Source organism: Balaenoptera borealis, assembly GCF_965194805.1.
Source record: "Balaenoptera borealis genome assembly, chromosome: 10".
NCBI lineage: Eukaryota > Metazoa > Chordata > Mammalia > Artiodactyla > Balaenopteridae > Balaenoptera > Balaenoptera borealis.
The window spans coordinates 100545916-100570116 of NC_138874.1; the positions used below are offsets into that span (position 1 = coordinate 100545916).

Consider the following 24201-nt stretch of genomic DNA (forward strand, 5'->3'; position numbering starts at 1 on the left):
TTAAGGCTCAGAGGGGTTAACCAATTTGTCTGAGACCACACAGATAGTAAGAGACGATATGCGGATGTGAACTCAATTCTGTCTGGCTTGAAGATCTCCAGATGGCTGAGACATTAAGTGTTAAAAAAAAAAAAAAAAATCCATGTGATCCCTATATTCCCCAACCTCCCTTGCCACTGGGTTGGGCCACATGAAGGAGTCTGGCAAATGGGAAATGATAAGTCATTTCTGGACCAGAACACGTATGCTTTGGTGAGACTCCTTCATCCTTCTCTTCTCTGCCATGGCATAACTGGAAAGTATATATGTCGATATGATGTGTCATAGACTGAGGGAGGCTGAATCCCTGAGTCACTAAGTGGTGTAGTACCCTCACTTGAATCATTAAGTAAAGTATTGTCTCTTATTGTGCTAAGCCACTAGGATTTTGTGACTTGGTGTGGCATCTTGCAATGATTATCACAGTACATCACACTCTTTCATTATGCCTCAGATACTTTCCCTGTTCTCAAAGAATTTACCAACTAGTTTGGTATATAAGACATGAAGATACATCTTTAATATTGAAAAATATGTTGGGACTATATATCATTCAGAATCCAATCAGATAAACAAAAATCACTGTAGGTATATTGAACAGAAGATATTTAATACAGGAATTGATTATATCTTTTATATATTGATATATATCTTATACATTTATATATGTATTGCAAGGCCTGAAGTTATTAACAGAGGGGAAAATAAAGTTAAGTATTTGTAGGAAACCAGTACTGTTTCTGGATCCTCAGAGAAAAATCTACCTGGAAGCCAGTGTGATGTGCTGCTAAATATCCTCTTGTTGAAGCCCAGCTGCCTGAGCATGACCCAGAAGCCTGTACTCCCAGGATACTACTGCTTCTGCTACAGCTGCCAGTGTTGGAACCACTGCTGTTATTATCACTGCCACCAACACACCTCCTGCAACCACTGTGGTTCCTGATGCTGCTTCAAGACACTGCCAGGTGTTACTTTCCAGCCTCCCACCTATGGCCCCCACTGGCAAATCTTACCAACTCACAAGGGAGTCAGGGATATGTTACGTACTGCTCATAGAAGGTCAGCATAGGGTGGGAGGAGGGCTGAGGGCAACTGGCTGGCATAGATTCAAGTCGAGCAGTAAGGACAACACGTGCCAAGGGAGTTTAGAGAAGCAATTAAGATAGGCTGCATGGTCAAGGAGAGATGTATAAGTTTCCTGTTGCTGCTGTAACAAATTACCATAAACTTAGTGGCTTAAAACAACACAAATTTATTCTCTTACAGTTCTGAAGGACGGTAGTATAAAATGTGTCCATTTTGCCATGTAAGGTAATATATTCACAGGTTTCAGGAATTAGGGTGTGTACATACATAGGGGGCCATTATTCTGCCTACTACAAGCGATCTGGGCCAGACACCCAAAGGATGCATAGGATTGAGATGAGTAGAGGAGAGTATGGACTGCAGTGAATTCTAGGCAGGGGAATTGACAAGTGCAAAGGCACAGGGGCAGAGAAGCACACACTCTGGTGGAGGACAGTGTATAAATAGTTGTGACTGGCAAATGGCTCATGTAGGGCCATTGTGAAACATCAATCTAGAAAGGAAGGTGTGGGCCAGATGCTGGAAAGCATTGATTTTTGTAGTTTATGTTGTAGTTAATAGGAAAACATGAAAGGTTATTGAGCAAGGGAATGATGTTAAAAAAGACTCCTGTCTAATAATGTAAATAATGACAATAGCTGATATTTCTGAGACTTTCAACTGCCACGCACTGGGTTAAGTATTTCATATTCTATAGCTCATTAACCTACATGACAACCCTGTGAAATGGGAACCATTAAGATCTCCATTTTGCAGATGAGGAAACTGAGGCCAAGAGAGGCTTAGGAACTTTCCCAAGGTCATTTGATTGGTATGTCAGGGACTTGCAATTTAAACCAACTAATCTGACTCTGGAGTCTGAGTTCTTAACCCTGCCTTAGTCTAATTGGGTTGCCATAACACAACACCATAGATTGGGTGGCTTAAACAAGAGAAATTTATTTTCTCATAGTTCTGGGGGCTAGAAAGTCCAAGATCAAGGTTCTGGCTGATTTGGTTTCTGCTGAGAGCTCTCTTCCTGGCTTGCAGATGGGTCTTCTCACTGTGTCCTCATATGGCCGAGAGAGAGAGAGAGAGATAGCAAGCTCTCTGGTGTCTCTTCCTCTAAGGACACAATTCCCATCATGAGGGTCCCATCCTCATGTCCTCATCTAAACCTAACTGTCTTCCAAAGGCCTTGTCTCCAAATACCGTCATACTAGAGATTAGGGCCTCAACAGACAAATTTGTGGGGCAACACTATTCAGTCCATAGCACCCCACTAAGTGAGGGCTTAATTCATAGAAGACCTAGATTAGACCAGAACTGGACTCCTCAAATGCTTTCACTTACTAATATCCCCATACACAATCTTTGGAAAAGTTAATTTTGAATTTTCACAAACAGAAAAAGAAAGGGAATTAATACAACCAGGTGTCATTTCACTCCCATCAGATGCTGCACATATAAAACTCTGATAACACCCAGTGTAGGGCACAGATAGGGTATATGGGAACTCCTACCTGGTGACAGGGGAGTAATTGCTACATTTTGGAGAGCAGATTAGCAACACCTCGCAAAGGTGAAGATGCTTATACCCCAAAGCTGGCAGTTCCACTTCTTAATACATTAATAGAGGAACTCGGTTCCAGTTACATAGGAAGGCACACTTACCAATATGTTTATTGTAGATATATTTTGCTGTGTGTGACAGCAAAATGTGAAAACAAGCAAGCTGCCTGTTAGTAGGGAGACTGATAAATAATTGACGGTTTAGTCCAACATTAGAATAGCATGCAACAGCTACAAAGAATAAACTGGAACTCATCTGTCACATGGATAAATTTCAAAACCGTAAGGTTGAAAGAAAAATATAAAGCAAGGCATACAGTATTGGCTAAAATGCATGTAAATTTTTAAAACACCAAAGTTAGTATGTATTTTCTATGGATGTCCATACGCATGGTAAAATTATAAACACATCCATGGGAGGAATGCACATGAAGTGCAGGGACATGAAAAAGGTGGAGAGAAGTGAGGGTACGGTTTTGGCTTTACCTGTGAAATTTTATTTCTTGGGGAAAAAGAGAGACATCCGGAGAATATTTGGGTGGGAAAGATGCTTGTGTTGTATTATTTTCTGAATTAGTGTGATTTTATGCTATAAAATATTTAAATTATTTCATAATTTAAAATAATTGGGAAAAAACTAAGGGCATCTAATAATAGTAATATTCAGTCCCCTGGCCTGATTTGAGGATTAAATGAGACATTATATCTAAACCATCTTGCCTGATGTCTAGCTCCAGGGCCTAGACTCCAGCCTCAAAGAAGCTCCCTTGCTTTCAGATTTCCTGTTTCACCTTAACATTTATGTAGTGATTATGGTTCAGAAAAATACTTTTATATTCATTATTTAATTTTATCATCATAATAAGCCAGTGAATACAGCAGATATCTTTATTCCCATTTTAAGGCACTGGGGTCTAAGAAATAAATATTGGTGGTTCAGGGCAAGCTGAAAGAGGAACCAGATCTCCTGATATCCTGCCCTCGACTTTTCCCACTATTTCTCCAATATGGAGCAGTAGTGGCTTGTCAAGGGACAGAGAAAGCTCTTCTACCTGCAGTGGGGTAGAAAGTCATAAGCCTTACTTGCAGGCTACAAGGGAGAGAAAGCTGGATTGGAGAGAACAGCGCCATTGCCACCCCTCAGCAATTCCTTCATTGGCGGCCAGCAAATCCCCCCTAAGCATTCTGCCTGAAGGTTCCTGTTCATAAAATGGAGCTAAAATACCAGTTTCTCCCTATCAAACAGCCTTGTTCCCTGTAAATGCTTTAGAAATCTACACGGATCAAATGAAATCACACGTATAGTCATGCTTTGGAAATAATGATGTGATAATAAATGTAAAATACTAGTGTTATTGCATAAATGGGTTGCTGGACTGAAAGTTTTGATATTTCGGCAATTCCATATAGTTCAGATCCTTCTTAAAAGTCCAAGAAAAATGGAAAGAATGGAGGAAAACATAGTCCTTTTTAGAAAGACCAATCTAATGAAAAGCCCAAGAGAGGATTTCTAATTGCAAAGAACCGATTCAATTGAGCCTAGAAACCACAAAGCTGTGTTTAAATGTGTGTGACATGTGGGTACCACAGTGTCTTCTTCAATAAGTGGCTTCAATTTATTCGCATCGTTCCCATGCTGTAAAAGTAATTTCTAATTTACAATATCCGATATGACTCATTAATCTAGAAAATTAGATTTCTGGGGGCACATGGTTTGTGTGTCCAAAGACTGAAATCCAACTCTGTGCTCTTTTGTTTTCCTTCAAAGAAACTTGCAGGTTTGCAAATGCAGAACAAATCAATTCAGCAAAATGACTGCTCCCATATTTATAAAACTCCATGTTTGACTTAGTTGTCACAGAGCTTTAGAAAGTGCAGGACACCAAGGACAAGAGGGTTGACAAAAATGGAAGAGACTGTCAGTTAACAGCGAGGGCAAGCAGGGGCATATCCACAATGGAGACAGCACTCGAGGCACAGATAAAACTTAACAGCAGCCGAGAGACTGGAAAGCTGACATCTGGGATGGGTAATTTGTAGTAGTACTACAGGGCTTGTCACTGAGCTTTTCAAACTAATGCTTTAGTGACGAATCAAGAAGTAGTAGAGAGAGTTTTCCAGCCATTTGGGAGTATGAGGTAGTTGGTTGCAGTATTTGAACTACTAACACCTAGGAGACAAGAGCTGGCCAACTTGCCTGGTCTAAGCTTTCTCATCTGCACAAAGGGGATAATACCTATTTTCCGAGGACAGGGATGACCTTTCAATAGAGGACATACTGTGAGCGCTTTGTAATGCCTGACAATCCCTGTACAGTGGCATTGTCCCTGAGAACTATTTTGGGGACAGAATGCGACTCCCCATCCACCACGGGTTGGACACCATTCTTTCAACTAAAGTTCTTATCTTTCTGAGTCTACCCTGAAGCACTTAATAAAGGCTTGAAGTGATCCTTTGGGAACAAGACAAGGGGTCGGGTAGAGAGGTAAATTACTGTCTCATTGATGACAGTAATGGAAAACAAAGCTCAGGAGACATTCATAATAATAATTCCTGTTTTACTAGGCAGTGGGTTTTATTTCAATGAATCTACACTGACTGTCATTCCCCAGCTCCTTACTGTTTGTCTCATACCTAAAATAATTTTTCCCAAGCTATACATCATAAGCACTAGTTCAAACTAATTAGGTATTTCTTGAATTTTTTACAAAAATGATTCAGTTCTCTGAGTCTCCTGTTTTTATATCTAGTGTACCATGTGTCTTTAGAACTACTTTAATTTAATATTAGAGAAATTAGATATGCTTATAATCAAACTGCATTGTTCATACAGTTTAAGCATCCACACTTCTCAACGTTTTTATTTCATACTGCAGTTTGTTTTCTTTTAAGGGTTGAATCAACTTGATTAAGTATTCTTATTGTTCAGTGTAAGCTTTGCCTTTCTTTTCAATCCCTGTCCTGGCATACCATATCTCTATTCATATGCATTTCTATAAATTTACAGTTGATTATATTCACATTAGCTCCCTGCTTTAAAGCATGAATGTTCAAACGATTCTAAAGTTTTATGACATTTTGGTCTCCTGGCCCTTTAGCAGTATAGCCGCTTTAACTGTGTAAGGAACCATCCCAAAATTTAGAATCTTAAAGTAATAGCCATTTCACTAGCTCAGGATTTGGTGGGTCGACATTTGGGGCTGGGCCCACCTGGGTGGTTCTGAACCTCTCAGCTGGGCTCACTCAGGCATCTTCCATCTGCTGGTGGTTGATGTTCTCATACATGTGTTTGGCAGGTAGTTGGCTGGTAGTTGGCTGGCTGTTAGGATAACTGGGCCAAATGTCACTCATCATCCACTAGGCTAGATCAAGCTTGTTCACATTGTGATGGTCTCAGAGTTCCCAGGGGTGGCAAGAGAAAGCAAGCCGCATGTGCAAGCGTTTTTCAAGTCTCTCCTTGCATGACCAAGCCCAGAGTCAGTGTGGGAGAGGACTGCCTAGGGGAGATGTGAATAAATTGCGGGCCATCTCTGCAACCATGTGGCACAAGCAGCAAGGTCAATTATTATTCTAACATTCCTACATCGTTCTCTCCTCTTGAATGAAACCCTCTGTCGCACCTTCCTGGGGGAGATTACAGTGGGAAGTTCTTACACACACCCTTCCATTCTGCCCCACACCTAATAAGGCCTTTTTCTCTCATCATCTCAGCCTAAACTCAGAGGTCTAGATACCTTGAGATTGAGACAAACATGGAAGTTCTTCCTAAATTATCCTTAACTGAGCACCAACTACTGAACCACAGAGACATTCTGGTTTTGACATTTCAAAGTCAAACCAGGGTAGCAATGATGAGCTGCAGACCTTTCACACTGATGAAAGGAAACGCATCACATAAATGTTATTATGTTTTATTCTTCAAGAATATTATAGATTGCAAGTCCACTTTGTTTTCATGATGGATTGAACTACTTATAGCCTGAGATGTGGTTTGCTCATTTCTTTGAGACTGCTGCGTCAAATGGTGTGTGTATTTTTAAATAGATATTTCCAGATTGCTTTCTCCAAAACACATACAATTCAGATTTCTACTAGCAATGTGTGAATGTATACTTAAATTCTCCATCAGGAATAGGTAGTAGAGGCTTTTACAATTTTTGTCAGTTTGATAGGTATGTGATATGTCATTGTTACCTTAATTTGTACTTCCCTGACCACTAGTGAGTTGGAGAAGTTTTAAATATGTATGCTTGCCATTTGGATTTCTTTTTTCTTTTTTAGAATTGCTTATTAATATCTTTTGGCTCATTTTTCTGCTCAGTTGTTTGTTTTTCTTGTCGATTTGTAAGACCTCTTTGCGTATAATTAAAGTTGTTAATTTTTTGTTGGCTGCACTGCAATTTTTCCCCAATACATAGTTTATTGATTTATTTTTTACTATACAGGAAGCATTTTAAAAATTATTTTTATATAAACAAGTATGCTTGTTTTTAAAATGGTTTCTGGTCTTCCTGTCTTGGTTAATCAGGTTTCTCCTGGCTTTAGATTGTATATATAATCTCCTTGATTTTTACCAAGATTATTTTACATTTTTGTTATTTACATTTAAATCTTTCATCCATCTGGAATTTATTTTTGTAGGTGATGTAATATAAAAGTCCAATGTTGGGCTTCCCTGGTGGCGCAGTGGTTAAGAATCTGCCTGCCAACGCAGGGGACACGGGTTCAAACCCCGGTCTGGGAAGATCCCACAGGCCACAGAGCAACTAAGCCTGTGCATCACAACTACTGAGCCTGCGTGCTACAACTACTGAATACCACATGCCTAGAGCCTGTGCTCCACAACAAGAGAAGCCACTGCAATGAGAAGCTCGTGCACCACAACGAAGAGTAGCCCCCGCAAGCAGCAACGAAGACCCAATGCAGCCAAAAACAAATAAATACAATAAATTAAAAAAAAAAAAAAGTCCAATGTTATTTTCTTTATCATGGATAAGCATTATAGTATTCAATACTATCACCATTTGTTTAATAATTCATCCTTTCCTGAGTGAATTAAAATAGCATTTTTAATATCTTTAATATTTTAATATATGCTGGGATTTTTTTTTTTTTTGGATTCTCTATTTTCCTGATATTTCCATTTTAATTTGATTGTAGTATACTCTAATATCTGACAGGGCAATCCTCCCAATGTTGTGTTTTTGCAGACTAATATTGGGCAATTTTTTATTCCATATAAATGTCTAAGTAATTTTAAAAAATGAACTCTTTGGGGTTACTAATTCTGGGAGGATCAACACTTTTATGCTATTAAGTCTTATCCAAGAATATGCAGTGCTTTTTCATTTGTTCACATTTATTTTTATGTCCTTCAATGGCATTTTATAGTTTTCTTCACATAGGATCTATGTCTTCCTCATTAGATCTATGCCTAATAACTTTATAGTTTCTTTTAATAGGGCAGATGATTTTTTTTTTCTTTTTTTTTTTTGCTATCTCCACTTCTTGGTGATTATTTCTAAAATAGACAAAAGATGTACGATATAGTCTAGTGTAGCATAATGGTTAAAACCATGGATTCTGGAACAAGATTCAAATCCTGGTTTGGTTCAAATCCTGGATCTACTACTATTACTTGTGTGGCCTTGGACATGCTATTTAAACTTTCTGTGCCTCAGTTATCTCACTTGGAAAATGAAGATAATAATGCCCACTTATAACACAGAGGCAAGTCATCCACCAAAAATTTATATTCTCACTCCACAGTGAAGAGTTATTCCTGGGAAACAGCTGTCCAGTATTCTCCAAACTGTACTTTCCAGGTTCCCTTTTACAGCATGGTTCTCAATGACTGAGTTTAGGACAACAGAATGTGGCAGAAGTGTTGTTTACTAGCTTTAGGCCTGAATCAAAAATATGCAAGGCTTTCTCTCTTTGTCTATTTATCAGTTGGATATTAATACCCAGGGCAACCTTAGGAGCCTGGAAATAAAGATGACAGAGCCTCTATCAGCCTGCATCTCTGGAATGACTGTGGAATAAACTTCTTTCCACTCCACCCCGCCGCACCCCCCAATTCATGAAGGGAACATTAACTTCAACTATGATGGGCCACTAAGTTCCTAGGTTTATCTGTTCCCTCAGCTAGTACTGCTCCATAGAATACTTCATGAGGGTTATGAACATATTTGTGTGTATATTTATATATATTTACACACACATATATGCACATATATATATAAATATCCACACACATATATGCTCATGTGTGTGTGTCAGTTTGGGTGTGTTAGTTATTATAAATATAATTATCTTGTATCTAGGTACCTACTAAATGCTCTTATTAATTTGAGTTTGAGTTTTTTCCTGCAGTCTGAGATTTTCTGGGTATACAAACCACATTATCAGTAAAAAAAATATAGCTGTACCTCTTCCACTGTTTATACCAATTATCTTATTTTCTTATCTGACTACATTTGCTTAAATTGCCAAGACAATGTTGATTAATAACCTTGATAGCAGTCATTCTATTCATTTTCTGTTATTATTATAAATGGTCTATTGTTTTACTCTTTAAACTTTTATATGTTAGATTTTGGGAAATATTATACTTAAGTAACTTCATTAAGTAGTTTCTATTATACTTGGTAATTAAAAAAAAAAAAACTATGTATTTTATCAAATTCCTTGTCTGCATCTGTTACTGGTAAGTTCACGTGTATTTTCTCCTTATTAGTTGATATACTGGAATATACTGAGAGACTTTTCTGCCTTGAACTATCCACACATTCCTCCAAACATATCTTTTCAGTCATATCATTGTATTCTTTTGATATATTGTTGGATTCCCTCTGCTAATAGCTTATTTAGAATTGTTATATTTTAAATCATGATTGAGATTGGTCTGTAGTTTTCTTTTGTACTACATCTAACAGGTTGAATATGTTGGTTTCATGAAATAAAGTGGGAAAGTTCACACATTTTAATAAAAGAATAGCTTAAATAACTTGGGAATTACTTCTTTTTTTAAGTTAGAGAACACTCACTTTTGAACCCATCTGGTCTTGGTGACTTTTCAATGGTAGATCTTTGCATACCTTACCAATCTCAGTGGCAATTGATCTATGCAAGTTTTCTACTTCTTTGGTCACTGTTGGTAATTCAGTTCATATTTTGGAATTTTTAGTTTAATAATCATGAATTCACTATATTGTGCTGTACCTGTAGCTCTTTAAATACTTTAATTTTGTTTTTGTTCTTGTTTTTCAGGAGTTCTGTATTCCTGGACACCTCTTCTATTTGATCTTCCTTTCTCTGGCTCCTGAGTCCCCATTGCTGAGTTATTGTTTTTATTGTTAGCTTACTAGGTCTCAAGTTGTGGTAGCAATCTTAAAAAGGTTGGGGAGTAAAATATTTTGTGCTCTGTGGACTGCTGTGTCCTCCATCTCCTTGAACTCTCCCAGCCTCGGGAGTAGAGATGCCTCACTCAGTTGTTCAACTTCCCTTTAGCTCCTTGACGAATAAGGACACTGGAGATACTTATGTGTTACCCCCAAATTCACATTTTGTTGGGCCAAAGTTTTCCCAGAATCCACAGCATTTCAGTTCTCTGGGGATCTCTGAAGATGCTGTGTAGACTCTTACCTGGATTCACCTTGCTGAGACCAAAACCCAGAGCCCAGAACTTCACAGCAGCTTGGACCAGGGGAGACCCATGGATTAGAGATGAGAATGGAGGGAAAGTTAGATGCATTTTTTTCTTTCCACAACAATAAACTAATGCATAAGATGAAACGAAGATGATTTCTTGATATTCTTTAATCAAAATTTACAAACAAAAATGGGCAGTTCTCACTTCATGTTACTTTTGATTTAGTAACTCTTCTTATTTGACATGCCCCATTGAAAGTGTGGAGCAGGGGTAGGATAAGCAATCACTGAATAGCAACTTGTTTAGATGCATCACACAGAGTGTACATATTTCATTCTAATATCAATGTTTTAAGGCAGGCACTAGCATACTTGTTTTATTGAAACTAAGGTTCAGTGAGGTTAAGTAAATTGCCTAAGTCCCCACATCTCAAGTGGTAGATCTGTAGGCAATACCCAGCTCTGCAGAACTTTGAGGTCTGTGCTCTCTTCATTTCATTACTTCCTTCTTTACTTGAACCTTGTATTGTTTCTATTTGTTTCCAAATGGAGCTAGGCAAAAGTGAGTGCATAGTTCAAGTTCTCAGTCATATTGATTATCATTAAGATGTAACCCATAGAAATACAAGACTTCTTAAAACAAGGACACAGTTAAGCAAAATGACAATTTATCAGGTAAAATTGTTTCTCCTAAGCAAAAGCAGACTTTACAGATCTGATGTTCCACTTAATCATGAGTACTTTTACAAAGGTTTATTTTCCCCTTCTTATTAGATGATTTCTTCCCAGGTTGGCTTCTTTGATCTATCACCTTAATAACTCATGTCCATTGACAAGCAGTTCGAGATTCATTAGTAATAGAGATCTGAGTTCTCTCTTAATCCCAATAAGAATATCCAGCAAATCTTATATGGAGGCTCACATTTGTCTTTTCCATATATTGAGATTTCACATTTGATATTATTTTAATAAGGTGCTACATAAATTTAAAAAAGAGCCCTGCAAACCATTTTCTAAATATGGAGAATTCATATAATTTTTGCATCTGTCTGATTTCTTGATATTGGATATGGAAGAAGTCTAAACAACACCTTGATACCAAGATGGAAGTTTTATCAAGTCACACCTTCTTTGCTAGCTTCTAGAGATTTCCTTAGACCGTTTAGAGGTCTGTGATCACAGTGTGAAAACTAGAGACCTGAGAAAAAGGTGAAGGCAAGTGAACTGAACCTGTTTAATAGATAAGAACACTGGGAAATGAAATAATGGAAGGAGAAGAATTCTTCAAACCCATTTGATTTCAGACTATTGTACTTAAGCAAGGTGCTCCATGGAGGCAGCCTGATTCTGACTAAACTACTCTCTTTACCTTGAGTGTCTATTGTACTCGAGACACATGCCTGGCCTTGTAGGGAACATGAAATCATACTTATCTTTGCCTTCAAGGAACCAGGAGATATGGGGGGAAAATGGGAGAGTATGAAAATACAGAGGGGAAAGATGAATCCCAGGAGTGCTTCATGGGGAGAAGGACCTTCCCAAAGAGAAAACATAAACAAAAATATGGGCAAGTGTATGTGGCTTGTGTGTATGGATCCACTATCACATGCATAGGTGGTGAATATGAAGAAATAAGTAATAAAACAAGAAAGGTAGCTTGGAATCAGATCATAAATGGCCCTGAATGCCATGGACAATTTGGTACAATATGAGGATGAGAAGGAGATAAGGTCAAGAGGTCTACTCAAAATTGGCCAAGCCCTAACACCATCTTCCATTATGAAAATGTCCTGTTGATCCCATTGGCCCTTGGCAAATGCCTGCTTGCTTTCTGGGGCACACTTTCATCATGGTCCCACCTTCCAGTATAGGTGATTCTAATAAAGAAGACTGTAATCATGAGAACCTCCTGGCTTTAACCTAAACTGTAGCCACTCTAAGCCAAAGCTTGGCTCTTGGGCCTGTGTTTCATTACTGTCTCACTCCCACTCAGGTCTGGTGCTATACATCTGGTCTGTCCCCTCCTACTTCTGACTCTGCACACTGAGGATGACTTGAGGTTATACCCTTACCCCTCTACTCTACCTGGATCTCAGAATTCAGCTCTAGAAGCTGAACCTAAAAAACTCCTGCATTGGGAGGGGAGGCCTTAAACAGTCCTACCCAGAAGATACACCGGACTTTCAATTCTAGTATTTTTCCAGCCACCGTGTATTGTGAAGAAGGAAATGTCTAGAATTTTTTAAAAGATAGAAAAGCAAATTATATTTTCTGTATATTGCAGGGAGGGAAAGAAGAACAGAATGCAGACAAGTGGAAAGATTCCTTTACTGGATTTGTCTTGGTTTTTTGGTTATATCACTCCTTAGGGCTGTGCCATTCAAAGCTTTTGTCTGCTCTACACATCCCTGTGGGCTGCTTGTCTACAGAAATACCCACAATTGTTCCCCATCGGTGGCTACAGTTGGAAAAATATTCCTTTTATATGGCAGCATATGGACATACTAAAGTTACCTTTCATTTTCTAGCAAGATGACTTATTTTGAAAGATTGGGAACCTGTGCTTTGAAAACACATTTTCTCTCAACAGAAAAGATAGTGTGAGTAATAACACCCCACAGAAACTGATTATTTCAGCTGTAAAATACAAGTTCCATGGAGAGTGATGATTTTGAGAATAAGATCGTGTTTTCAAACATAGAAGGCCTGTATTTTCAGTCCAGCTTTTTCTACTGTGCGACAAAGGATCTCATTATCTGAATCCTGTTTTTAACAAATTATTTTTCTTGGTAGCAGACATGACAGTTCATTTTGACTGAGCATTTGGAATTCTTCTTAAATCAACTAATACTATAACTACCAGCTAAAATAGCAACAATAGGCTTACCTTGGAGATACTGTGGGTTTGTTTATAGACCACCAAATAAAGCAAATATTGCAAAAAAAAAGTGAGTTACACAAATTTTTGGTTTCTCAGTGCATATTACAGTTATGTTTACACTATACTGTAGTCTATTAAATGTGCAATAGCATTATGTCTAAGAAAACAATGTACATACCTTAATTTAAAAATACTTTATTGCTAAAAAATGCTAACCATCATCTGACAACACAGGGCTGCCACAAACCTTCAATTTATAAAAAATGCAGTATCTGTGAAGTTCAGGAAAACGAAGCACAATAAAATAAGGTATGTTATAGTCTAATTTTCATTAATGAACTAATTAAATTTATTCAATGAATGTATAAAAATCTTATCCTACGGAAAATGCAAAATAATAATGAGATGTAATTTCTGCTTTCTAAAAGCTTCTAGTGCAATTATAGACACAAGACACGTCGACTAAAAACTATGACATAAAAGAGTATGTGTTAAGGACCTTATGATATTTAGTATGATATGGATCAAGAGTTACAAACACAAATGCCTAGGGAATCCAGCAGGAAATGGACAGGTAAAGCTGACCTGTGAAAGAAGCAATAGGGATTGGCGGGAATATGGTAAATTCTGGAGTACTTATATTACTTAAAGAGGGCAGCTTCTACTCATTTGAGCTGTACATTGTCAGGCAAGAATACAGGCCATCTCCTGCCAATCTTATTATTTTTCAGAAGAATCCAATGATCTGGATTATCAAAATATCTGAAAAAAAACTAAAAAATATCTAAAATCTCTAAAAAAAAAAAAAAAACCCTCTCAGAGTCTACAATGTGGAAACCAAATGAAATATGTCTACATGCCGTATTGATCTCACAGGCCACCTGTTTTTAAACTCTTTTATAGTCAGTTAGAGAAGGAAGTAATTACATTGTAACAGATAAGAGCATAGGCTTTGGAATTGAGCAGTTATGACCTAAAGCAAGTTTCTTAACTTTTCAAAGCACAGTCTGTAAAATAATTCACAGAGTTGTTGCAAGGATTAAATAATAAAAAATACATAAAGTACTTGGAAAATTGCAAATACTCTTCCAGTGATAGCTTTCTCTCTCTCTCTCTCACACACACACACACACACACACACACACACACACGCACACACACACCACACGTTTTGGAGATCTTGAAGGCAAGAAGATCTATGGCTTCTGTATTTATCCTCCAATTACATGTTAATGCCACATTCAGACTAGGGGTTGAGTTAAACTGACCACTAAACTTACTGAAATAGTCATTCTATTATAGTTCTATCTTCCTATTCATTGGTAGTTAGACCTAGAGGTTTGATCAGATTCAGGCTTGAGTTTATCATTCTTGTGGCTGTCAGTCTACAAGTGAACTTCCACCAGGAAGCACATAATATACAGTTATCTCTCTTTTTATGGTGGTAGCAGTCATTGATGATCAACGCCTGAAACCACTAATTCATTAGGGGTGGCAAAATGGTGATATTATAATTCTATTATTCCTTCTTCATTTGTTAGTTGAAAACTTCAAAGAAGAAAAATTTTCTCATTAACTATTTTGTCATCCTGTGGTATAACTCTTATTGGAAAGACAAGGTAAAGTTGATTCTTTCTTTAATTACCAGTTTTCAAAATAATGAATAGTTCTCTACCATCTTGAAAATGTCAACAACTAGTTTATTGATTTTATCATTGTCATTATCATTAATATTACCGTATAAACTCATGGATTCAAATATATTTAATGTCATTTAGCCCACTACAGTTATTATTCTTTGGAAGGACAAATTTCTCCTGCTTTGGTCAGTAGGAGTTTATTCAGCTTAGATTTTAAGTCCTTTTGTCATGACTTTACTTGACTTTCATACCTTCTCTGCTTTCTTAATGATAAAATATTCCAGGGTCATCTTGAATACTTTCTGCTGTGAACCTAGAAACGGCTACTTCTTCAAGAACTTCTGGTACTTTTAATGTGAAATGATACTTAGCAATCACAGTCTGGGCACTTGAGGTGCTTATTCCTACTGAGTTGGTCATGATTCCTAATAATTTCCTTTGATAAAATGAAAAAAACCAAGAAAACAAAAAAGCATGATTTTTAAGATACACTATATAATGAGATCATACTGATTCTTCCAATCCGAATTCAGAACTACAGAGTTATACTTAACTTGATGTTTTTACTTAATATCAAAATCACATCTGTATTTACTTTTAGCCACACTAAAAGTCTAGGTCCTCAAAGATATCAGTAGAAATACTCTTGATTTATACCCTAAGACACATGGAACCTATCTCAGAATAACATCACCTGATATGATATTAAAAACTTTTCATTTTTGACCATTCATTTTGTCCTTATCCCCACCAGGGATATATAGTCAAATAACCATGTTTTCAAATCGCTGCATACTTTCTGAGTGATTATGCCACCAGCTTTAAACAGTCATGTTAATTGTTCATTTTACTTTTAATTTTTAGGAATTCCTTCTTAAAAATAAAATTTTGTTTTAAAATTAAGTAAAACATCTATAAAATCTACAAATAAATATTTCAAAGAAGTCTAGCTTCTAAGCTTCTATCTGTGCCCATTCTTTTTACTATAGGTCAAAATAGTTTTTTTTTAAAGTTTTCATGAGTTATCTTTCCATTTCTTTAATATAAGTGTGTGTTTACCCCCTTCTTTCTTAGATAATGCATAGCATATTATTTTTGTTATTGTACCTCTAGTACAATGTAAAAGGGAGTGATTTCAGTGGACAGCCTTAATTTGTTTATAATCTTAGGGAGAAAGTATTCAATCTTTCACCATTAAGTATGATGTTAACTATAGGTTTTTGAAGATACCCTTCATCATATTGAAAGAGTTCCCTTCTATTCCTATGTTTCTGAGAGTATTTATTGTTTCTGGAGGTTGATTTTTTTTTAAGTTTTTTTCTTCATCTACAGAGATGATTATATCTTTTGTCTTTAATTTATTGGTATAGTAAATTATATTGATTGATTTTTGAATGCTGAACTAACATTGCATTCCCAGGTAAACCATACCTGGCATGATATATTATTTTTCATAGTGTTGTTTTATTTGCAAATATTCTACTGAGCGTTTCTGCATCAATATTCATGAAATGTATTGCCCTGCAGCTTTCTTTTCTTCTAATTTCTCTGTTTTGGTATAAGAGGGTAATTGTGATCTTATAAAATGAATTTGGAGGTGCTCTCTTCTAGCTGCTTTTCTCCAAGAGAGTTTGTGTAGAATTTGAATTATTTCTTCCCTTAAACATTTTGTAGAATTTCCAATGAAGCTATCTAGGCCTAAAGTTTTCTTTTTGGAGAGGATTTTAGCTACAAATATAATTCCTCTATTAGATATAAAGCAATTCAGGTTAGCTAATTCTTTTTGAATCAGTTTTTTGGTCATTTGTGTCTGTCAAGAAAAGTGTTTGTTTCATTTAAGTTGTTGAGCTTATGGACATATAATGGTTTTACTATCCCATTCTTAGCTTTTAGTGTCCATAGAAACTGCAGTGCTATCTCTTCTTTCATATCTCATATTAGTAATTTGTGTCTTCTTACTTTTGTTGATCTTTTCAACAAATCAAAGTTTGAATTGATTTATTTTTTTCTATGGCTTTTCTGTTCTCTATCTCTGACCTAATTTTTATTATTTCTTTCTCTCTGTTAGCTTTGGGTTTAGCATGCTCTTACTTTTCTAGTTTCTTAAGGTACAAAGTTAGATTACTGATTTGGAATCTTTCTTGCTTTTTAATGTAGGTGTTTACAGTTATGTATTTTTTCCATTGCACATTGTTTTTGCTGCATCCCATAAGATTTGGTACGTTGTATTTTAATTTCCACTCATTTCTAAGTGTTTCCTAATTTCACTTGTAATTTCTTCTTTGACCAATTGGTTGTTTAAGAGTGTACTGCTTAATTTCCACATATTTGTGAATTTTCTAGTTTTCCTTTTATTATTGCTTTCTATTTTCCTTTTACTGTGCTCAGAGAAGATACTTTATGATTTTAAAATTTTCTGAGAACTGTCTTGTAACCTAACAGTTACATCATCTATCCAGGAGAATCTCCCATGTGCACTTTACAAAAATGTGTAGTCTGCTCTTGTTGGGTAGAATGTTCTATACAAGTCAGGTCTAGTTTTTATAATATTGTTTAAATACTTTATTTGTTTACTGGTCTACTATCTAGTTGTTCTATCCATTATTGAAAGTGATGTATTAGAGTTACCAACTATTATTATAGAACTGTTTATTTCTGCCTTCATTTTTGTCAGTTCTTGCTTCATGTATTTTGGGACTCTGCTGTTAGGTGTGTATATGTTTGTAAATGTTATATTTTCATTAAGGATTGACCCTTTTATCAATATACAATGACTTCTTTGTCTCTCATAACTGATTTCTTACAGTCTATGTTATATGATATTAATATAGTGACCCTATCTCTCTTTTGGTTACTATTTGCATGGAATATCTTTTCCCATCCTTTCACTTTCAACCTATTTGTATCTTTGGATCTAAACTGTGTCTCCTATAAACAGCTTATAGGTAAATCATGTTTTTTCTTTTTCAATCCATTCTGCCAATTTCGGTCTTTCAACTGGCCCATTTAATCCTTTTACATTTTAAGCAATTACTAATAAGGAAGAATTTACTTCTAGCATTGTACTATTTGTTGTCTATACAACTTACATCATTTTTGTTTCTCAATTCCATTACTGTCCATCTTTCCTTAGATGTAGGAATATTTGTATTTGTAACCTCAGATCTCTGATAGGTTCAAGAAAAGTTATGCTTCTGTGATTTTGTAGATTATCTAGCTTTTCCTCATTGTTATGTTTTCCTTGTTGTTGACTTTCTTATTATCTGGCTTGTTCTTATGGTTTGGGAGTGTGGCTCTTTCCAGCTTTTTCCATTCCAAGTGGAACTTTTAACATGCAGGTCTTTCTTTTGAAAAGAAGTTTTAGTTGTTAATTCAAAGAATTTATATTACCCAGAGTGCTCCAGTGCCTTCAGATCTAACTGCATTCCAATTCCTTTTCATTCACTCATAAATTATATGTTTCAGAACATCTCCCCAGTTTCTGTTGCTGTTCTTATATTGGCTAGTAATATTTCCCAGTGAGTACCTACTGAAAATTGTGAGGTTCTTCTATCCTCAGGGCCATGATAAGCCTAATTTCCTTGCCCCTACACTTCTTCCTTCACAGATGCTGATGCCATATGGGTCTTTTCAGGGATTTGTCTCCATCCATTTATATTCGGGTCTCATGGAAATAACCAAATTATTCAATTTTGTTGTAGATGTCTACAGGTCTTTAGTTTGGTTCCTCTAGCTATCCTGCTAATGTAATGGAGGAATTCAGGAAGCATTGAAAAATTACACTACTGCCTCTATTTTTCCAGGAACTATAGTTACTTTTTACTGTCCCTTAATTCAAATAAAATGGTTATCATTTTCTGACTGCCTACTCTAGACCAGGCACTTTACATATGTTATCACTAACACTCTTTTTTTTTTTTTTTTTTTTTACCAATTTTGTGGCAATATTAGTCCTATTTTAGAGATGAAGTAACTAAGCAGACTTACCTACCTAAGATTCCATATCTAGGTAGTAGTAGAGTTTGAACCAAATATTTCAGTCAGCAATGACTGTTATCACTTTTTACTATATCATATTGCTGATTCACAAAAGAATATCAGTGCAAGCCAAGGCAGTGCCAAAGAATGCCAAGGTTAATTTCACAACTATGACTTGCTCACACAATCTTTCACTGACCCTATAGGTTTACAGTCACTCATTCAATCAACCAACACTTACTGAGTTTATTTCATGTGCCAAGAACTGATATAATGACACATACAATGAGTATTATCAATCAGAATCTCTGCCTTCATGGTATGTAATTTAGGACGTATATTCTAAAAGTAGCAGAGCCGGGGCTTCCCTTGTGGCTCAGTGGTTAAGAATCTGCCTGCCAATGCAGGAGACACGGGTTTGAGCCCTGGTCTGGGAAGATCCCATGTGCCGTGGAGCAACTAAGCCCGTGCGCCACGACTACTGAGCCTGTGTTCTAGAGCCCGTGAGCCACAACTACTGAGCCCGTGTGCCGCAACTACTGAAGCCCACACGCCCTAGAGCCCGTGCTCCACAACAAGAGAAGCCCGCACACCGCACCAAAGAGTAGCCCCCGCTCCCTGCAACTAGAGAAAGCCCGTGAGCAGCAACGAAGACCCAATGCAGCCAAAAAAAAAAAAGTAAATAAGCAAATTTATTTTTAAAAAAAAGTAACAGAGCCTACTAAATAGCAATGAGATGATAAGTATACTGACTTCAAAGGCAAGAGAGGAGAGCTTGGGCTGCAATGATAGAGATACACTGAAGAGGGTAAAATTTAATCGACTTGAAGGGCATAAAAAAGTCCATTTATTGGACTTGGTGTTCATTGGGGACTGGGGTTAGGGGAAGATGAATAATGTGATCCCTGAAAGTACTACAGAGTGGAAACTAAGGAATATATTAATAAACACTAAGTTTAATAATAAGGAACAAAATTATTTGAAATATTAAGAAATCATATTTCTAAATAGATTTATATAAATAAAAAGGAAAGTAGCAAGCATTCTAGGTCATAAAGGATAATAGCAGAAGCATAGATGTGGAAATACTGTGGCCAATTCAGGGGACAATGAGGAATTGAGTCTGCCCTACCAGAGTGTATGGAAGAGGGTAGGAAGGGAAGGTTGAGGCTGGTACCATGTGAACTTTGAGTTCCAGCTTGGTTACCTACTTCATGACCTTGGGCAAGTGACTTAACCTCTCTAAGCCTGTTTTGTCATCTCTAATATAAGGATAATAACTCTTTTCCATAGGGTTGTAGTAGAGATGAAATAAGATAAAGCATGCTTGCTTTATCAATACATGATACATCAATACATCAATACTCAACACATGTTTATGATGACAGTGTTAGTCTTAGAGATAATGAAAATGGGACTGATTCTCGGTCATCAATGCCCAGCTAAAGACCAAGGTGCTGGAATTCTCAGGGATGAGAACTGCTAAAGGGGAGACTGTAAATAATTGAATTGACTCTTTATGAAGATTAATTTGGCTATATCATCAGAATGGATTATTAAGTATAGATCAGAAAGGCAGGGAATAAGGTGAAAAGTTTCTATCTGACAAAAGTTCAGATATGGAAAATAAAGAGCGCGGAAGAAAGACCATGATGTATCTTTTTCTCTCCAGTGAGTATGCTCTGTTTTTTCACCTGGGGTTTTGATCTGATTGAGCCCTTGTGTCTGAGAGTCACCAGCTGCAGTGCTGGGAGAGAAGCATGCGGAGAGAACAGAGATACAGTATACACCTCTACCTCAAAGAGCCCAGCCTTGCAGGAGACCTGGTACAACCTGGAACAAACAGAGCTTGTATTCACATCCCCCACCCTTGCTTGTCCCGGTTCTGTGGGAGTTGACCTGCATCCCAGGTACTTCTCTTAGAAGACTGAAGCCTGGGACACAGCTTCAGACACAGAGGAACAAAAAAGACAGTGAACAAAACATGGTCCCATGAAAGGGAGCTCTCCATCCTGCACAGCTTTGAGTTACTGCACTCAATGCAACTGCCCAAGAAACCCTGTGGATTCCTACTGCAGAACCTTAGCTACAGAAACACCATTTTGTAACAGAGAAGGACAAACCTGACTCCATATTGTATCTCTAACCTTTGTGCTCTGTTCTTAGTCATGCTGGCTCTGCACCTTTGTAAAAGAATGTTGCCTATAGCCTGAAGTACACATGATAGCCCTTATCAAGACTCTGCCTGCCAGGCTTGACCTTTAAAGGTATAACACTTTTCATCCATATAGAGATAAAAAGTTGTGGAACAGAGAATAACAGGTGTCTTGTTGGAGGTTTACAGGAACATATGCGCAGAGCTGCAAGAACAAAGAATTCCTACACTAAGAAGTTTGCAGCAACCAGCCACACCCTTCCCCTTTTAGTATAAAAGAAGCCTGAATTCTAATTCAGGTAAGGCGGTTCTTTGGGACACTAGTCCACCATCTTCTCAGTTGCTGCCTTTCCGAATAAAATCACTATTCCTTGCCCCAACACCTCATCTATAGACTTATTGGCCTGTCATGTGGTGAGGAGCACGAGCTTGGACCCAGTGACAATTTTACCATACTTTGTACAGTCAGAAAAGGCCAATGTCTCCTCTCGTTTCTCTGCTGTCTTCTCCTACAGTGTAAGAAGCTAGAGAGTCTTTATAATTTTTCTGGATAAGATTTGGTCTGCTTTAAGGCTAAGAGAAGGATAGGGATGTGAGAGATGATCCTGTGGAGAAGGCAACAGGGTTTGTGTTTCCTCTGAAGACAGGGAGCTCCCGTTCTTTGGGTCAAGGAGAACATCCATGATGACTCAGCAAACATTCCTAGTGATGGATCCCCTGGTTCCAGAATCCAGAGCCTCTTTTCCAAGTCTCCCCTCACCATTTCCTTACCAAACAAAAACATTTACAATGACACAATCCACTGTTCACTGGGAGTGGCCACCTACCATCCAATCCATCAGTGAAGGCTGTCAGTTCCAATTCTGAAATGCATCAGAAATCTGAACACTTCTTACCCTCATCATCTCCGCCGCTGGGACCTGGACTGAGCCACCACCATATCTTGCCTCAATTATTACTTTAGCCTCCTAACTGATCTGTTTTCACACTTGCCCCATTCAGTATATTGTCCATTTCAAAGCCAGAATGATGCCATCACAGTGTAATTCTGATTGTGTCATTTCTCTGCTCAATGTGCTCCAATGACACCCTCCCTTCTCAGAACTCAACTCGCAAGTTGATTTCATGGCCTCAGATGTCCTTCATGACCCAGTCCTCTTTTCCCTCTGATCTCATCTCCTACCAGTTCATAGCTTTGTGGATCCACTGCAGCCACTCTGGTTCTCTTGCTCCTCCTCAAACATGGTAACACCTTCCCACCTCGGACCCTTCACACTCACTGTGTCCTCGGCCCAGAAGGTTCCTTTCCCAGATATCTAATGCTGACTACCTGCCTAGGCAGAGGGAACAACTCCTCTCTCTTTTGCTCACTTTTTGGCTCCAGCCACTCCTTGTTGGAGCCACTGCAGCCACTGGCCTTCTTGCTGATTCCTTTTTGTTTATTTTTAACATCTTTATTGGAGTATAATTGCTTTACAATGGTGTGTTAGTTTCTGCTGTATAACAAAGTGAATCAGCTATAGGTGGTCACAAAGCACCGAGCTGATCTCCCTGTGCTATGCCGCTGCTTCCCACTAGCTATCTATTTGACATTTGGTAGTGTAGATATGTCCATGCCACAGTGAGCCTTCCTCTATCTCAGGGCTTTCACCCTTGCTGTTCATTCTCCATGGAATGCTCTTCCCCAGACATATCTCTGCCCAAATGTCACATTCTGAGAGAGCCTGGCCTGACTGTACTTTCCAAAAAATTACCACTCCTTTTCCCTGTAACTCTTTTTTTTAACTTAGCTTTTATTTTTCTCTTTAGCATTTATCACCACCTAATATATTAAATGTTTATTTGCTTCATTGTCTGTATCCCTCCACTAGAATATAACTTCCAGGAGAACAGGGACTCTCTTTTTTTTCTCTATCATGTCATTTATGAAATGAAAGATTAATAAATATTTGTTGAGTGAGTGAGTTGATTGGTGAATGAATAGCCCTACGAATCAGGTATAAATCCACATGTTACAAAAGAGAAACTAAGACTGATAGCCAACCCAACACAGGTGGTAATCAGTGCAGAAGAGATTCAAACCTAGATGGAGAATGGACAAAATGAAGGAAGGCTATTGAATTTCTTGGATTCTATCGATTGGAACAATAAAGCTATTCAGCTGTAAATGTGCACTATTCTTCAAAGGAAGAATGACCCAAAGGTGATTCAGAGATCATCAGGGTGGCCACCCCCCACCCGATTTCAAAGGGTGGGTTGCAAAAAGACAAACAGAGTATGCCTGAAACCTTAAAGGAATGGCCTATAGAGCCTTGTGGGGCAGGAACGTTGTCAAAGAGGATTATTGAGCCAAAGAGGATTATTCTCAAGGTGTAAGGTATAACAGAGTTTGCCTTGCTAGGTCTGGTACTTGCTTGGGACCTGCTATCCCTTTTTTGTTTCTCCCTTTTGAAATGGAATGTCTCCCTTTTGGAATGTGAATGTCTATCCTATGCCTCTTCCACCATTGTACATTGGAAACACAGAACTTATCGGTTTTACAGGTTCACAACTGGAGAGGAATTTTGCCTCAGAATAAATCATATCTCAAGTCTCACCCAGACCTGATTGATGTGATATTTAGATGAGACTTTGGACTTTAGAGTTTTTAATGGAATGAATTAGGACATTTGGGTCTGTTGGGATGACATGAATGTACTTTGCATAAGAGAAGGACCAGGGTTGGAATGTTATGCACTGAATGTTTGTGTCCCTTTAAAATTCATATGTCGAAGCCCTAATCCCCAATGTGGCTGTATCTGGAGATGGGGTCTTTATGGAAGTAATTAAGGTTAAGCGAGGTAGTAAGGGTAGGGCCCTGATCCAATATGATTCATGTTCTAATAAGAAGAGACATCAGAGAAATTGCTTCACTTTTACTCTCCCTCTCCCTCTCCCTCTCCCTCTCCCTCTCTCTCTCTCTCCCCCTCCCTCTCTCTCTCTCTCCCCCTCCCTCTCTCTCTCTCTCTCTCTCTCTCTCTCTCTCTCAGCACACAGGCCAAGCAAAGGCCATGTGAGCCCACAGTGAGGAGGCAGCCAGCTGCACCGCAAGGGGAGAGATTTCACCACAAACCAGACTTCCTGGCACCTTGATCATGAAAGTCTAACCTCCAGAACTTTGAGAAAATACATTTCTGTTGTTTAATACACCCAGTCTTGTATTCTGTCATGGCAGCCCA

General features: G+C 37.8%; 2 long non-coding RNA genes across 4 annotated transcripts in view; one reads left to right on the forward strand and one right to left on the reverse strand.

Moving 5' to 3' along the window:
* Nucleotides 1–24201, forward strand: part of LOC309636189 — a 223388-nt gene that overhangs the window by 193109 nt on the left and 6078 nt on the right. Inside the window, exon 2 of one of the 3 annotated variants that reach the window (XR_014249282.1) lies at nt 7318–16066. The exons of 1 other annotated variant lie outside the window; for it this stretch is intronic. This is a non-coding gene — a long non-coding RNA (uncharacterized lncRNA). Of the gene's footprint in view, nt 1–7317; nt 16067–24201 lie in introns of those variants that run through there. One more of the 3 variants, XR_014249283.1, reaches the window with a different exon arrangement.
* The window catches only part of LOC309636202, a 372123-nt gene that overhangs the window by 111950 nt on the left and 235972 nt on the right, over nt 1–24201 (reverse strand). The window lies entirely within an intron of this gene.